The following is an 18,463-nucleotide window of genomic DNA, read 5'->3' on the forward strand; positions in this document are numbered from 1 at the left end:
GGTCCTTCTGAATTACTGTCTCTGATACATCACATGCAGACATCGTTTCCAGGCTTAACCCAATGTATATGCCAAATATTTACAGAGAAGGCAAAGACCATAAACCACATAATCATCCAACTTACCAAATTAGAGACTGAGAGAGCTCCCATCTTAAAGTGATTCTCTATAAGCCTTTATGGCTCTCCCTGAATTGTTACTGTGTCTAGATTTTTAAAATATTATTACTTTGTGAATTATTTTGATTTTACAAATGCCCCTATGATAAACAGTGATCCATATGAGTGAACATCATACAAGCAATAGCATTTACATACAAGTCTGAAAACGGGTTAAATTTAAGACTTTTTACTGGGGACAAAACAAATTAAATCCCCAAACATTTCTTAAATTATTATGTTTATATGAAATCACAACTAATAGAAAAACAGAAAAGTTAATTAAACAATAAATTATTTGGCCCTCAAGCCACCAATCAGTTTGGATTTTCCTGATCCCTTTCCACGGACTGTAAGATCTCCCAAAGGCCTGAGCAAGGTGCATGGTAGGAAAACTTTAATCCGTGGGTTTTAGTAAATGCAGCTATAGGTAATTACAAGAAACAGTGTCCCAAAGGAGTTTTAGAATATCAAACCTGGGGCAAATACACTCAAGTCGATCTGCTGATCCATATGAGTTAGTGGAAGAAAAGAATCAAACAGCAAACAAACAAGAACCCAATTTTGGGTTTGCAGAAAATGAAGACAGAGGGAAGGGAAATGTGGAATAATTATTAAATCTCTGTTCAAACTCCTAAAACAGCTGCTTAGGGCTTTCTTCCTTCTATTGTGTGCATTTACTGGGAATTTAAAGACAGTAGAAAAGGCTTTCATTTTCTTAGAAATAATTTAATCAATGGCTATTCATCTATATGGTTACAACCACTTTTTTAGACATGTGAGGATGCATGCGTTCTTATTGCTTATGTATATATAATAAGCAGAGTCTTAATGATTTAACTCAAGATTTTATGTTGTCTCTTTTGTGAGAATGTTAATTTATAGGGGGTTATATTTCACTTGGCTTATTTGTGTGGTTTATGTCTAAGGTCGTATGCATATATTTGTTTATCATAGAGACCCAATTGATATATAGTACAGGTATTTAATGCATAAATATGATCATAATGCACTAAAGTAGCCAAGGGTAAAGGGGTGTGTGTGTGTGTGTGTGTGGTGTATGTGTAGCATACATATGCATAGATACTTATAATTAATTTTTAATTGATTATATGTAATTATGAAGCCTATATATAAATGTCATGATTCATTTGGTAAAAAGTTTTAGAATTCTTCCTCCAATGATTTTGAAATGGTTTATAACAGGATATTCTATTCCATTTTTTATATTTTTATTTCAGGGACAAAACATTTTATCAAAGGTAGTGCTGAAGTTGTCGGAGTAATGTCAGAGAATCCTTCAGTACTTAAATCTATTAACTAAAGTCATTAGTAAAACGTTGAAAAATAAGTTCTTAGCTAAAAGTTAGGGAAACAAAAGAAATAACCAAGTTAATTGTCCTGACCTCAAGGGGCTGAGACTCTGAAGAAGTGATGAGACATATGCGCAGTTAAAATAATTAGGATAGACTATGATATGGGATATAAAAGAGAATTTGAAGCATTGCTATAAATTGAGTAAGAGAGGAGAGAGTTATTATGGTTGGTTATCTTGGTGAGAGTAATTTAAGCAGTGCTTGGAGCAAAATTTTCACACTCAGGTAGAGTGGGAAGAGAGATGGGAAATAAATGTATTTATTTAATTATTGAGCTCCTACCATTTTAGATGTCGTGTTAGATACTGGAAATACACTGCATAATGAAACAAAAATAGATCCTTCTTCTGTGGAATTTATCATGCATTGGCAAAGAATATTGAGAGTTGTTTCAAGTAGTTTGAATGGGTAAAGAGGGGCTAATGTGGGGAAAAACATAGGAAAAGAGCGAAATCATGGGGAGTAGTTTTGTTTGGATTTTAGTTGGCGATATGTTTCTAGGATTAGAGAAACATGTTTGGTTTTAGTCTGCGTGGAAGGAACCAGGGAAATGGAGAAATGCAAATGTAGAGACAAATAGCTGATCCAGTAAAATTGGTAAAGGAATGAAAGTGTTATAATTAAAATTAATATGAGCGATTATTTTGGAAAATAGAGTACAGGTGAAGATAAATAGATATTTTAACATTTAAAGAAGAAAAATTCGGTGATACTCACATCAAATAGCCTCATCTTTTTTTAAACGAGGAGGCTAATTCATTTGAAACTAAGGAAGTCAGGGCAAGGTTTGAGCTCATGGAGAATAGAGATTTTGAAAAATGCTGAAAGAGCTGGAACATTTTAAGTGGTCACATCCTGTTCAGGACTAGATGCGGTCAGACAGCATGGTTGTGTTGAATATCTAAGAGGTATGAGCAAACAGACATGATTCTTGCCTGCATGTAATATTTGGTCTAGTGAAAGGTACATCCAATAATAACTTATACAAATAAATATTAACTGGTCAACTGGCAAGAAAAATATGCCAGAGGATAGATTTCATAGAGAGCTAGAGGGCTGGAGAGAACCCAGTGAATGACTTTGGATCCCGGGCAGCAAATAAAGCTAAGTGTAGTGTCTGATGGACCAGGCTGATAGAGAAAGATAAAGGAAGGGTAAATTATGAGTTCAGTAGGAGTCAGAAAGTAGAATAAGTGAAAATACATGTAACTGCAGTTAGAAAGCAGGCTTTCCATGTTTTACTATAAGCAGAGCAATTACAAGAGACAAACCGACTCCAGGCAAAACTGTAATTTGTGTGCTTCAAGGAGAAATGGAGCCCTGACACAGGTGTGTGCAGCAACCCCACACTCACCAGTGAGAGCTTGGTCCATGTCATGTATCCAGCAATTGACCATATTAATTCACAAACATGGACTATTCCAAGGCAGTATAAGTCATATATGAAACAACATTTCTTTCTACTTTTGTTTAAAGCTATTAATGTTGCACTCACTTACATTCAGTGTATTAGATGATGTTCCAGCTTATTTGGCCCCTCTCTCATTGGGTGACCTGGCAGCCTCGCAGTAAAGAGAACCATTTCTAGAAAAGACATAAAATTAAAACATGGCATTACACTTAAGAAAGTTAGAAAATAGCCCAAGCAAAGTTATTTGAAATTAAAACCGACCTAATGGAATAACCTACATGGAATAATTTATATTTCTCTACAGTTAAGTTTATCCAAGTGTATATTCATTTTATAATATGTCATGCTTGAGGCTTTCCCAGAATAAAAACGACTTTTTGCAAATTGATGCTAATCACAATATTTGGTTCTAAGAAAAATCTCACTTTATCAAATTTGTCTTTCTATTGGACTGTTGAGTAAGATTTTTAACAAAGGAAAAAAAAGCATATCTGGTGCTGTTTATCCCTGCTTCTTTTGCAGGGTCTATTTTTGTCAAATGAGTTTATTTCTCATTTAAACATACTGTGCCTTTTCATGCCTCTATACCATTTTTCATTCTATCTTATTCACTTCAAATGTCATTATTCTTTTGTCTATTCCTATTTCTTATCCACAAACTCATAGTCATTATTTAATACCCAGCTCAAATATGACCTTTTCCGCCTGAAGTTGCCAATCAAAATTAATCTGTACCTCATCCGTAATCCCACAGACCTTTGTTTGTCATATTTTATGAGATTTATAGCCAGTGTTCCTAATTCTATGTCCCTGCCTTTGCACTCTGAAGGCAGGGAAAATGCTTTATCTGCATGTGCGTGTGTGTGTGCACTCGTGTGTTTACTTTCTTTAATCACCACTTGCCTTATGCAAATAATAGACATTCACACATTACTTTCGATTGCTCCTTACTGTATCCTGGAGTAAATTAGACTTACTTAGTACTGCTATAGTTTACGCTATAATAATGTAACATTTATTTCCAATTAAAACACTTTTTTTTCCACTTGGCTTCCAGAGCACCATTCTCTCCAGTTTTCCTCCCGCGATGGGTCAAACTTTCTTAGTCTCCTCTGAGGTTTCCTTCTAAATGTTTGTAACAATAATGGCTTATCTCTTTGCTATCTCCTATTTCCTATTAGACTAACTCCCATCAAGGTCTAATCCAGGTTTATGACTGTAAATACCATTTATACATCTGGAATTGACAGATTTATAGTTTAGCCCAGCCAACTCTCTACTTGATCTACACATTTAGAGTTCTAATAAGCTATTTAAATTTAGAATATCCTAAACGGAGCTCTCTGCCACCACCAATTTTTCTCTTCCTGCCATTTCGTCTCAGGTCAGAACAACATCCTACCATTTTCTTATTCAAAAAGACTAACACATGACTTATACATTGACCCTATTCTTTCCCTCCTTAATTTTGGTTCAAAGCATGTATTACCATCTAGCATACAACATCTTTGACAAACAGACTTTAAAATTGTTGTTCTCCTCCCATTAAGCAAGAAAACCCCATGAGTGTGGGGATTTCCATTAGTTTTTTCACTGCTGTACTCCTTGATTCCCTGAATAACAAAATATATTCAAAACAGGTATGTAGTAGTGGCTTAAATAATATTTTGTTGATTAAAAAAATGAAGTCATTCTAGGTAGATTGCTAAATAATTTATTAATGGTATTGGGTTCAAAATTCAGTCCCTTTACAGCTTCCTCAACTGTGAGATGCAGAGGAAAATCTTGTGTCTTTATTATTGTTTTCATCTGTGTCTGTCCTGACAAAATAGAGCCATGTCTGCTTAATAGAGTCATACACTGCACATGGATGTTTCAATCAACAACAGACCACTTATATGACAGTGGTCTCGTAAGATTATAATATCATATTTTCACTGTACCCTTTCTGTGTTTAGGTATTTTTAGATACACAAATACTTAGCATTGTGTTATAATTTCCTATAATATTTCAGTACAGTAACACGCTGTACAGGTTTGTAGCTTAGGAGCAATGAGCATTACCACACAGCCTAGGTGTGTAGTAGAGTATACAATAAAGGTTTGCATACATACACCATATGATGTTCATCCAAGAATGAAATTGCCTAATGACACATATTTTTAGAATGTATTCCCAAGTTATTCTATTGGAGCAGAAAACTATATTGGATGGTTTGCTCCTTCAGATAACTAGAAAGTCACAGAATAAATGAGTTTATTCTTTTGATTTAAGAAAATTTAGGTTCTAGTTCCTCTTTCACCATGTTTAGTAATGTAACTTCATTCTGAATCTCAGGTCCTCAGCTATAAACTACAGTAATAACATATTCTCAATCACTCTTAAAAGGAAGCTGAGTAAATAAAATGGGACTATCAGTAAAAATGTGACCAGAGTACTAAAAACTACTAAAAAGAATGCCAAATTATATATATAAAGCATAGTTTGAACCCTAACTCAGTCCTGAGAAAAAATGTATATTGCAATGTAGCTGAGCTGCAATTATTTCCAGATATTGTAATTAATTTGTGGTGGACCCCATATTAAAGTCGGATCTTTTGAATTGTAAAATAGGTTATTTTTCACCATAATAAGTTTTATTAACATCTAAAAATAGATAATTTATATTTGCCAGATGTATGGGGCCTGAGAAATATGTCATATACTAATAATAAAATTAATAATAGCAACAATAGTATCTAACACTTTCTTTTTTGTTGTTGTGTTTTTTTTGAGATGGAGTCTCGCTCTGTCACCCAGGCTGGAGTACAGTGGCGTGATCTTGGCTCACTGCAACCTCCATCTCCTGGGTTCACGCCATTCTCCTGCCTCAGCCTTCCAAGTAGCTGGGACTACAGGCACTCCCGCCACCAGGTCCGGCTAATTTTTGTGTGTTTAGTAGAGACAGGCTTTCACCATGTTAGCCACAATGGTCTCGATCTCCTAACCTCTTGATCCGCCCGCCTGGGCCCCCTGAAGTGCTGAGATTACAGGCGTGAGCCACCGCTCCCGACCAGTATCTAACACTTTCAAGCACATACTATACATCAGACACTACATTAACTGATAACATCATGTATTATTTTATTTAATTCTCAATGCCATGTAGCTGCAATTATAATCCTGTCTATTTAAAAATATAAAAACAGTCACAGGATGATTAAATAATTTGCATAAGGACACAAAGCCAGTAATGGTAAAACTGGGATGCCAACCTAGACAGCTTTGTAACACAAAAACAAATTTTAATTTGAAATTAGAATTATATAATCTGGAGTCCATACAGTAGAGTTCCAAGAAGGCAATAACTCTTCACTGAGAAAGTTTGGGGAGCATCTGGAAGACTAATTGTGAATTAAAAACAAAGTAACTAACATTGTCAGCAGATGTGCTATTAGCAATAGCAAAGACACGGAATCAACCCAGGTTTCCATCAATGGCAGATTGGATAAAGAAAATGTGGTACATATATATCTAATGGTAGACTGGACAAAGAAGATGTGGTACATATAAATGTGAATTATTATGCAACTATAAAAATAGAAGAAAATCATGTCCTTTGCAGCAGCATGGATGCAGTTTGAGGCCATAATCCTAAGTGAATTAACCCAGGAACAGAAAACCAAATACCGAATGTTCTCACTTATAAGTGTGAGCTAAACATTGAGCACAGAGACAAAAATATTTTAACAACAGACACTGCCGACTACTAGAGCGGGGAGGGAGGGTGGGAGATATGGGTTGAAAAACTACCTATCAGGTACTATGCTAATTAGCTGGGTGATGGAATCTATACTGAAAACCTCAGCATCACACAAGATTCCCTTGTAATAAATCTGCACATACACCTCCATGTCTAATATAATAAAAGTTGAAATTTAAAATAAAACAGAGTAACTAATACTAGGATACTCTTAAGACACCATCACTTTATTGTGTAACTCTTCAGTTGCAAAGTATTCAGTCTCCAATAATTCAGTCTTCTTCAGTGTGTGTGCCTGTGTGTGTGTGTAGGGTGGTGGTTGTTGTTGTTTCTGAGATGGAGTCTCATCCCAGCTGGAGTGAAGTGGCGTGATCATGGCTCACTGAAGCCTCGAACTCCTGTGTTCAGGCAATTCTCCCACCTCAGCCTGCTGAGTAGCTGGGACAGAGGCACACGCCACCATGCCCAGCTTTTTGTTGTTGTTGTTGTTTGTTTGTTTGTTTATAGAGCCAGGGTCTCCCATGTTTCCCAGGCTTGTCTTGAACTCCTGTGTTTAAGTGATCCTTCTGCCTTAGACTCCCAAAGTGCTGGAATTACAAGTGTGAGCTACTGCACCCAGCCTGCTTTTCTTTGTAATTTATTCTGTGAACTGATTCATTGCAATGTTGGAGAGTAATAGCAGTAATTCACTCTGTGATTACCAAGGGCCAATAAAATAGTTATGACAAATATCAATCTAATTGGAAGCACCACTGCTTGAAGTCATTTAAAAAGCATCATTTGAGAATGTTCTTTCAGTAGTTATCCTGCATTGGCAGAAAGGGGCAAAGATGAATGCACAAGCGCATGTCTTCCTCCAGTTCTGACAGTTCCTTTCCTCCTGATAAACAGTTATTCTGGCAGGAAAAGAAGCATAATCTCCCTCTGACCTTTCTCCGTTAGGATGAGTGCACCACAATGATTCTGTACTGTCACAGAGAAAAGATCCAAGCAAAGGGTGAAGAAAGCCTATGGATAATTCACTGTACTTGATAATATATTGAGGAACAGCTATAAAATATACCTATACTACACCAAGTAGAGACATTGTCAAACAACAACAATAACAATAACAATGGCAGCAAGCCTATGTGTTGAACACGTACTATGTGTCCAATATTATGATAAACACATTATATGACTTATTTTGATTCTGTGTTGTATAAATGTTTGAAAATGTCACTCATTAGTTTTAGCCACCTACTGCCTCTTCTTAAATAAATGCGACGTTCCTAAAAATATGATCTAGTTGATTCAGACTTGACTACACTAAGGCCCAAGGGAGTGAAGTGATTGGTCCAGATCATAGCTGAATAACTTTCATCTGACACTCTACCATTCTTCTCAGAACACTGCTCAAGTTCCCACAACTCCCTTGATGTCTGTGTCTTCATCCTTATATGAAGGGAATTATTTAATTGCACAAATTTCAAGCTCTTCTCAAACTAGAAAATGCTACAATGTAATGGTTCTGTCTTGCAAATGCATGATTTTAGACACCATCTGGAATCGATAACATTCCAGAGATCTACTGAAGGTGAGTGGGTGAGTGACCACACAGGGCTGGGACAAACAGAGAAAATATTATCCAGATATTGAAATAGTATTATATAATTATAAAATGTTATGGAAATGTTTATGATATAATAGTGAATGAAAAAAGGAACTTCTAAAATAACGATTATTCTGTGATGATACATACGTCCATGTACAAAAACTAGATGGAAGAACATGGAATAATTTTCTCATGATTTCTTGGCTATGGTGTAATACTAAATGATGTTTTTATATTGAACATTAGTATTTTCACAATGTTGTTTATGATATGAATTTTGAATGAGATTTAATTTTAAAAAAAGGTGGCACCATGACACTTCTGAAATTCAAAGAGATGCTCTGGTTTTAGTGCTCAAGTAAAATGGCTAAAATTATCTCTTCAATGTTTGTTACAAATAATTCTTAAGAGACACTTTAAAATCATTATATCTTCTTTGTAAAACCATCAGTCCTAGCACATATACAAGTTAGTAGTTAATCTTTAAATACTCATTTTTTTCCTCAGAAATCAACTTACTATAAATGATGAATAGCTTAAAAAGTGAAAAATACCTGAATTCATTCACTCATCTATTCATTCAAGACACTATATTTAACTGCCCGCTCTGTTTTAGGCACACTTTCGGGACCTGGGAATTCAACAGAACCTAGACACTTTGTATATAGCTTTGGACCTGTAACAGTCCAGAGTTTAAAGTGAACTCCATGAGAAAAGGGGCTCAAGATGAGATTTCAAGCCAGTTTGTTTCCTTTGTCCTCACTGAAAATGTAGCAAAATGAAGATGGTTTCTGAGCCTTGTTCCTGTGCCATCTTTCTGAGCAAATGTTTCCAGAATACAGTGCATTGCAGAAAATAATTTGGAAACAGTCCAACTCAGCTTCCTTCATTCAATTATCTGTCATTAGATCATTTGTTTTATCAGAAAGAAATCATTGTGATGACAGGGGTTTGTTTACTTCGCCCCTGTATTACCAGCACCAAGGACAGCACCTGCGCTCCATCCATGAAGGTCCAATCAGAGTTTAGGTCACATCAACAAGTGCTAGATTACCATGTAACAAACTTGAGTCCAATTTGGTTCAATCCCTCAAATACATTAGTCTACTTGGCTAATTACAGTCATTTACAAAACATCTTCTATGTGTCAGATATATAATACCTGCTATTACTTGAACCTCACGCTGTCACAGTGTCATCCCTTTTTACTCCACCTCATTGTGCCTCAGTTTTCTCATCTATAAAACTGTGACAGTGATAGTACTGAACTAATGGGCTTCTTGTGAGAATTAAATTTTTAGAATAAACAAAGTTCTCATGAAAAAGCCTAGGCACGTAGTAGGCACGTAGTATGTACCAAACAAGTTTAGAATAGTATATTATTATTTAAAGCTCATGGTAATATTTTGAAGAATATTGTACTATCTTCATTTTACCAAGCAGGAAACAATGTATGATGGCTAAGAAATTTGACCAAATGCCCACATTGCTGAGTCACTGAAGTTAGGAATATTTCTTCACTCTGCTCTTCCTCTCAACTTTCTTGCCTATATACTTAGATAAGATCCTAACCACTTTCTCTTTGGACTTTGTCAGTAACTTACTTCAGATCTCCCCCTTCCTAGTTTTAACCATTGTCTTTTACATTATCTGGACATTCTACTTTTGATAGGTTTTTCAAACATATATCAAATTACATTATTCCTTCTTAAAACCTGAGTAGCTCTCTATTGCCTCCAGAATAAGCTACAAAGTTCTTAGAAGAGCATTCTGTGCTTTTCATATTAAACAGCCTTCTCTGATACTCAAACTTTAGTCAAAACTCTAGACAACTGAATTAAGATTAGATAGTCAAAAATCAGGTAAATCCGGGTTCATATCCAGTTACTAGTTATGCAATCATCTCATTATTTTACTTATTTAATTCTTAGCATCTTATCTGGGGAATGGGGATCATAGCCTGAAGAGCTTGACAGAATTAGTTACAAAATCTTTTTCTTTTTTTTGGACACTGGTTCTGATGGCACAAGAATTATCACATAATACATTCAGAAGACAATATATTTAAAAATTCCAACAGAGATCTTAAATACGAAAAATGGACTGGGACAAAAAACAGAACTGGCTGGAGTCAAGCAGTGAAATGGCATTTCAAAATTAGATTGTTAAAACAGTACAATTTTGAAGAAAAAATTAAATTAGAAATGAGATACTTATTTTTTTGTTGCAATAAAAATATAAGACCTGAAATGATCAAGAGAAAATAATGTTAGTCATGATAATTTTTATTACTATACAGATTAAAACAGGTTTGTAATGGCTTTACCAGTAATAAATAGAAACATTCTACATCCCACTCCTTACTTGAAATATTAAGAACTGATATTTCATTTTATAGCTGTCTAAGAATACGCTTTCCTACAAATAAATGCTCTCACATAGATTTTATGTTAAATATAGGTTAACTGACAGATTATTTTGAAGTGCTCAAAGTGATTAATCAAGGCTGTTTCACTTAGTGATGAGAGATATTCAGTGAGATTTCAAGATTTCATGTTTAGTTAAATTAAGATCATAAGCACGGAAACTCACTTGAACTCAAGAAAATATTTTGGGCATGGGGAAGCTAAATGGTAATACTTCGAAATATAATCTTTGCATTAGTAACACTAAGCTAACTTCCAGCTATCTTCACATTGATTGGCAGTGCTACCTGAGAAATAAACATATAGTTTTGATTGTTTTAACCTAAACAACTCATGTTAGATAAAATTATACTTTGAGCACTTATTTACACAAATATTTATTAAGTACTCAGTAAGGATCAAGCAGTATGCTAAATGCTAAAAATAAATGAAGTAAGGCAATATTTTTTCCTGATTTTACAGTGCTTATAATTTAATTTAGAGAAGGGGATAAGAAAAAAAATGAAGGCAATTATTTTGTGATAGTATGTATATAGGATAGAGAAGGCATTGTCATGGCTATGTTAGCTCAAGTCCATCAAGAAGCAGGCACTCAGACAGGATTAGACTTACAACACATTTATTGGCAGAAATTATTGTAGAGGATAAAGGGGGAATGGGCAGGTGAATAAGGGAGAGCTTTCAGACTACAGTGAAAGTCTGACACATGTGAAGGAGAATAGAAGGGGCAAAGGTTGGATAGAGAGAGTCTGGTCCTGCAGCACAGTTCCAAGAAAGGTTTAGCTAGCCAACGGGGCATCCTTGAGCTGAAGTTGCACATTAGAGGAGTCCTGTGTTTTATAAGAATTGGACTGAGCTACTAGCAGCTGTTGGCTAGAAGCAGCTCACGGGAAACAAAATCTAGCAGCAAAAGCCCCACTGGATCCTAAGAACAGCTTCTAGGTCCATCAGTTAATTATAATTCCAGCAAGAGGACAAATGACATACTTTCATTGCAGTGGTCATGGGAGTGTTAGTTTTTACTCATGGACCAGAACTTCAGAAAGTGCTACAGTTTTCAAAGATGACTAAGAAGTCACACATTGGACAAGGTGGGCAAGTGCACTCCAGGCATGAACCAATGTAGAAATACGGGACAAAATGACAAATGTAGGGGCATTACAAGTAGTGTATTAGGGTTGGAGTATGTACCTAAGTGTGTTGGCATGCAGCATACCAGAGAGGGAGGTCGGATTCAGATTGGGAAGAGCAAGATGAGTTATACAAAGTTGTTTGGCTTTATCCTGTAGATAATGTGGGATTATTGAAGGAATTAGTGCTTGGGAGAGACACTGTGAGATGTGCACTGTAGAAAGATTCCTGAAGTATACAGCCTATTCAGATGGAGCATTCCAAGAGGTAAAGAAAATGGAGATACTAGTAATAAAGAAAAGATAACATCAGACAGACCTGGGTTCCAATCCTAACTCTAACACATACTAATCATATGAACAGAGGCATGTCATTTAACTCCCCATAACCCCTATTACTAACTTTCTATGTCAGCAATTACTCAACTACTTATTTCATAGTGACATAGGATCATGTGAAAAAATAGTAGTATATTTAGGAGCTCAGGTGTTGAAAGCAGACATAAACCTACTCTTCTATCTTGGCCCACATGTATGACTACAGGAATATTTTTCATGAACCTGTTTTCTTAAATGCAGGATCATAATGAAATCACATTTATCTCATGGAGTTGTTCTCTGAGAGGTAATATGTGTGAAGACTTAACTTACTTTTGGTGCATAAGAAATGTCTAAATAACTAAAGGCTAGGTACTGTGTTAGGTGATTTACACACGTATAACATTTTGTTCTCACAGCATCTCTGCAGGCAGGTTATTTCCCCTCACGCCTTAGTATAGAGGAGCAAATTGATGCTTGAGTTTAAGTAACTGGCTCATGATCACACGAATGATTGTACTGTGCTACAATTCTCAGCTGCTTGACTTCAAAACCCATATTCTTAACCACTATTCTCCATTACCTTCCATTCCGGCACAAAGAAAAACCATCTACCTGCCAAAGAAAATGCAATTCTGAGAACTCACTTGCTGCCTATGGTTGGATTTCCTTGTATTACTAGTATACTTTAAAACAGAGTAAGGGATCATTTAAACCAAACCTCCTGGTTTGCCCCAAGAGAGGTTTTATTCAGTTCATTTAGATAGAATATTACAGTCACCACACAGATTCTAATATAAGCTGTATTACACTATTTGAAATTACTTTCAATGAAGGGGAAGGGGTAAAAAATGATGAAGGCGGTTGTCTCCAAGGCTATCTCCCTGTCGGGAGAGTCTTTAAAGTATTTGCACACATTATTCTTTTCATTATGTGGAATAAATTCAACTTCCAAGTAGGAGTAACCATGACACAGATGTTTAAAACCCATGGAAACCTGACCTGATAGGTCAGAGGTACATTGATTAGACAGAAGGCCCTGACTCACTTGGCTCTCCATCTTCCCTATTTCCACTTCCAGAAAAGTGAATGACTTGATTTTAATCCATGTTCTGGCATATTTCTCATTAGTCAAAATACTTAACTTCACCAAGCTTTAGTTCCCTTAATTGGAATAGGATTATTTTAAGGTTGTCCTAAATACGAAAGGTAAATATGTATCATTACTTCTAACACCTATTAGCTACTCCAGAAATGTTAGCTCCCCTTGGATGGATAGCAGAAAACGATTTTCAACACCAACAAATTGTCAGAAGACAATTCGATCAATACATAAAAGTGGTATTTATTGATAACCTATAAAGAGTTTAAGATTTCATCACTAATATTTGCATTAAAAACCCCCAAGCTAAAAACATTCACAGATGCCTTAGCAATATATTTGCACCATATATCTTGAGGAAAAGAAATTGTATCGTTATCTATCAATTGCAAGATTTGTATTTTTCAAGAATAATTTTTCTGACCACCCTAGTGAGGGGGTTCACATCCAATACAGAAAATTATAAATCTGCAAGACTTGCAAAACACAGATACATTTTTGCAGCTTCGCCGGAAAGGAGGCCAAAAAAAAAAAAAAAAATGCTTCTGTCATTAAAAAAGTCACAGACTGAAATAATGTGAAGTTTGCTAATTTTATTAATAAGTCTACTCTGGGCAATTTGGCTAGGACCTGTATCTCCCAAAAGCTCTCTACTGACGAAGTGACATGGGTTCTTGAAGTGGATGCCTTTCTGCACCTCTGGAAAGCTTAGCAATGCAGAGGGAGGATTAGAAACAGTAAGCTCCCAGTCCTTGAGATGATTCCGCAAACATCTGGTAGGTTTGACCATTTTTACCCTGAAATAATGCTTCAGGAAAGGCAATTTTGCATGGTCTTAGAGTATAAGTCAAAACAGTTTTCCAATTTCTGGTAATCTTGGCCCACATATTAACATTTAACAACACTTGACATTTGGCTAATACTTTGCCAATAATAAGAGAAAACAAATTATAAAAATACAGACTTCTACATCTTTGCTATTCATTCCAGCTTATGTATTCTCATGCCACTATGCAAGTTGAATCCTGCGTTTCTGCTCATTTTTTCTACTGTAACAGTCATGCTCTCCTAAGTGATGTTCAACTTTGCAGTTTTTCTTCTGTCTTGGTCAAACCCTAACACATCAGCCAGTGAAGCATGTTTTTTTTTTTTAATTTAAAATGTTATATTTTATTTAGAATAATATTAGATAGTGAATAAAAAACATCATGACAAGTTGAGAGATAAAAGCTTTATATATTATTATCTTTAATACATTTTTTCTGCTTTTTGTTTTTCTTTTATTTTTTAATTTTTAAAAATTTTTAAAAAATTATTATTATACTTTAAGTTCTAGGGTACGTGTGCACAACGTGCAGGTTTGTTACATATGTATACTTGTGCCATGTTGGTGTGCTGCACCCATCAACTCGTCAGCACCCATCAACTCGTCATTTACATCAGGTATAACTCCCAATGCAATCCCTCCCCGCTCCCCCCTCCCCATAATAGGCCCTGGTGTGTGATGTTCCCCTTCCCGAGTCCAGGTGATCTCATTGTTCAGTTCCCACCTATGAGCATGTTGTTTGTTTTTAAAACAATCATCAATTTATACTGACTATCAATTTATGCTAACTTACCATAGGAATTAAAGCATAACATTTAAATACACTGTCTATACTCCTAAATATAATGAACATTTGAACACAATCATACCCCTTAATATGTAGTATCCACTGGAGTCCTTACAACTCCAATTTTAAAACTCATGAAATTGGTATCAGTCACATGAAGGTGAACGCAAATTCGCTGACAAGTCTTATCAAGATAAATCTTTGCTGTTAATTAGAATCAGCAGTGTAACCCATAATTGCTACATCATTGAAAAGGGAGGAGCAATGGATGTGATTAGGCAATCCACCATCCATGGGGAAAGGAGTTTGTTATTCCTGTATATTCCTGGTGGGGAAGCTGTCCTTAATGGACATTTATCAAACAGTCAAAACCACACCATTGGAGCCTCCAAGTAAATCTCAGGAAACTTTGTGTGATTCCGAAAGATTCAATAATCCATACATATGAATACAAGTTTCAAAAATTCAACCCACAATATTTTTTTTAGTCTTAGGTTTAAAAATGTAATTTCAACTTTTATTTCAGATTTGGGGATATATGTGCAGGTTTGTTACATTTATATATTGCATAATGCTGAGGGTTGGGATACAAATGATCCTGTTGCCCAAGGAGTGAGCATAGTACTCAAGAGTAATTTTTCAACCCTTGTTCCTCTCCTGCTCTCCTCCCTCTAGTAGTCCTCAGTGTCCATTGTCAGCATCGTTATGTCCATGAGTACTCAATGTTTAGTTCCCACTTAGAAGTGAGAAAATGAAGTATTTGGTTTTCTGTTCCTGTGTTAATTTGCTTGGAATAATGGACTCCGGCTGCATTCATGTGGCTGCAAAGGACATAATTTCATTCTTTTTTAAGGCTGCATGGTATTTCATGGTATACATGTACCATATTTTCTTTATCCAATCCACCACTGATGGACACCTAGGTTGATTCCATGACTGCTATGGTGAGTAGTGCTGTTATAAACGTATGAGTGCATGTATCTTTTTAGTGGAAAAATTTATTTTCTTTTGGAAATATACCCAGTAATGGGATTGCTGGTTCAAATGGTAGTTCTGTTTTAAGTTCTTTGAGAATTCTCTAAACCACTTTCTACAATGACTAAACTAATTTACATTATCACTATCAGCGTATGAACATTCCCTTTTCTCCACAGCCTTGCCAGCCTTGCCGACCAAAATAAAAGTATTTCAAATTTTTAATAATAGCCATTCTGATTGCTGTAAGATGATCCCTAATTGTGGTTTTGATTTGCATTTCTCTGATGGTTAATGATGCCATCGAGGGATAAAAGTAACAAATTATAGACTTAAATTTGACACTTGACCAATTGAAACTAATAGACATCTAACAGAGCACTGCATCCATCAACCACATAATATACATTCTTCTTATCTGCACATGGAACGTACTCCAAGATTGACCACATGCTCAACCATAAAGCCAGTCCCAATAAATTCAAAAAATTTCAAATCATACCAACCATATTATCAGACCACAGTGGAATAAAAATAGAAATCAGTACCAAAAAGATCTCCTACAACCATAAAATTACATACAAATTAAACAACTGCCCCTGAATGACTTTTGGGTAAAAACAAAGTTAAGACAGAAGCAGTACATTTTTTAATCAGAGAAAGCTCCTTATCAATTAATTCATTGACTAACTTTTGGAAATATGGGCTAATAGTGTAATATTTAGAATATTAGAGATGTCGTGAATTATACATATTAATCATGTATGACTATTTTTATATTTAAAAGTTTTGGCTTCTAATTAGTTTTGTTTAGAAAAAGTTTTGATTCCCAATGGTAAAGTGATGCACGAACTTGCAGAATATCTTCATGATAAAAATTGAGAAGTGGGAAATATTTGGTAACAAATTTTAGGTTTTGCTGTTGTTGTTCCGGGATGCAGTAAAGTTATGTAAAACTAATTTGATCCTTTCAAGTCTTGCTTTTAAACTTTGTTTGTTGATAACACAGACGTGCCTATTTAAGGGCTAATTTTGTCTCTATTGAGGCAAGTCTCTTTTGTATATGCTACCTGTTGCCTAGTGAATTATGAGATATCCTACTCTGGCTGGTGGGAATAGGAATACTCCCTAACCAAAGAGTGAGTGCAGGGCACTATTTTCTCTATTCTTAGGATGTTTTTCTCCTCAGTCCAATCCATACTCGTGTTTTTGTTTATTTGTTTGTTTTTTGTTTTTGCTTTTGTTTTCACGCATTCTCATAGGTCACCAGAACAGCTGAGGAGGAACATGTACAGATCTCTGGAGTTCTCTTCTCTCATTCTCTCTCACTCTCTTTCAATCCTCAACTCCCCTCATTCTTCTCTCTCCACAGCTCTCCCCTCTCTGATATCCTTCTCCTGCAAACTCCAGCCCTGTGGCCTCCCTGAACTCCCAGCTCTTTGAATGTGTCCCCTCTCCTCAGACTAGGGCTTGGAAACTCTCTCAGTAAGCTGGAACAGTGGTAGGGTCTTCATTTGTTTCCCTCCGTAATTGTCTCTCATTGTTTCTCAATTTAATATTCAGTATCTTGACTACCATTGTGTTGAGTATTTTTGTCCTCATTTCCTTTCAGTTGTTTCAAGCAAGAAGTTAGAACTGATATCTCTTCCTTCATTTGGTGAAAAGTAGAAGTCACTCATCACCTGTGAAGCCTCTTGATAGGTACACTTCCCTCCTTTTTAAATGGCTCAAAGGAATGCCTGGATTTTCTCTTACGACTCCCCAGTGTAAGTCACATGTTCTATTTAATATGAGTTGTTTACTCTCCCTCAATATACTCCATATTCAAAAATATTTCAAGCTTCATATTTTTGGACAAATTAGCTGTTTTACCTGGACTTATATTCATTGAAGAAATGCTACTATGAACTGTAAACTCCTAAGAACATAGGTTCATGGGTTTTATGAATTATTTATATAATAAGAGGAAAACGTTCACCTCTCTTCATTTTTTTTCACAGCTAAAACAATAAAGATTGTTTCAGGTCTGTAACTTTCCAGTAATAGAGGTACTGAAATAAAAACTTCTCTGGGTGGAACTATAGTGAGGTGTCCAAGGTCCCACCCACCCCTCCTCAGAATCATAAGCACACTGACATGAAAGGAGGTAACCCCTACATCCTTCCCAGCTCTAAACTTCTATAATCAGAAGATCATTCCATTATGTTTTCTTCTTTTCTTTTTTCTACAACCCATTTTACTGAGCACCTACCGTGCTCTAGGAAACTGACAACATGAAGGAAAAATGATAGACATTCCTCCAAGTTAAACAATGCTCTCTGCTATTAGAAAACCCTTACTTTCCTACCCAGATGCCATTTATTTATTTTTATTTCCCTCATATTCACAATAAAATGTAATTTCCCTGAATTTTCAAATATATGTGCAACAGTCTTATAGAATGAATGACATATTTTTCTTTGTATTATAATTATTATTTTCACTTGTCTGCTCCATCCATTAGATTATAATATCACTGAGTTCAAAAATGTCTCTTTGGCCTTTGTGTATACATGGAATCCTATAATAACAAATATGCTATAAATTATTTATTTCTAATTACTATGGTGATTATCAT

The 18,463-nt window shown here is 35.5% G+C and overlaps 1 protein-coding gene across 11 annotated transcripts in view; it reads right to left on the bottom strand.

The window, feature by feature from the left end:
- Nucleotides 1–18,463, bottom strand: part of LRRC4C (leucine rich repeat containing 4C) — a 1,317,608-nt gene that overhangs the window by 796,959 nt on the left and 502,186 nt on the right. For all 11 annotated transcript variants that reach the window (XM_017948475.3, XM_017948470.3, XM_021926805.2 and 8 more), the window contains one exon: nt 3,034–3,118. The gene's annotated coding sequence lies outside the window, so the exon portion shown is untranslated. The remainder of the gene's footprint in view (nt 1–3,033; nt 3,119–18,463) is intronic.

The sequence above is a fragment of the Papio anubis genome, chromosome 12 (assembly GCF_008728515.1).
Source record: "Papio anubis isolate 15944 chromosome 12, Panubis1.0, whole genome shotgun sequence".
Taxonomy (NCBI): domain Eukaryota; kingdom Metazoa; phylum Chordata; class Mammalia; order Primates; family Cercopithecidae; genus Papio; species Papio anubis.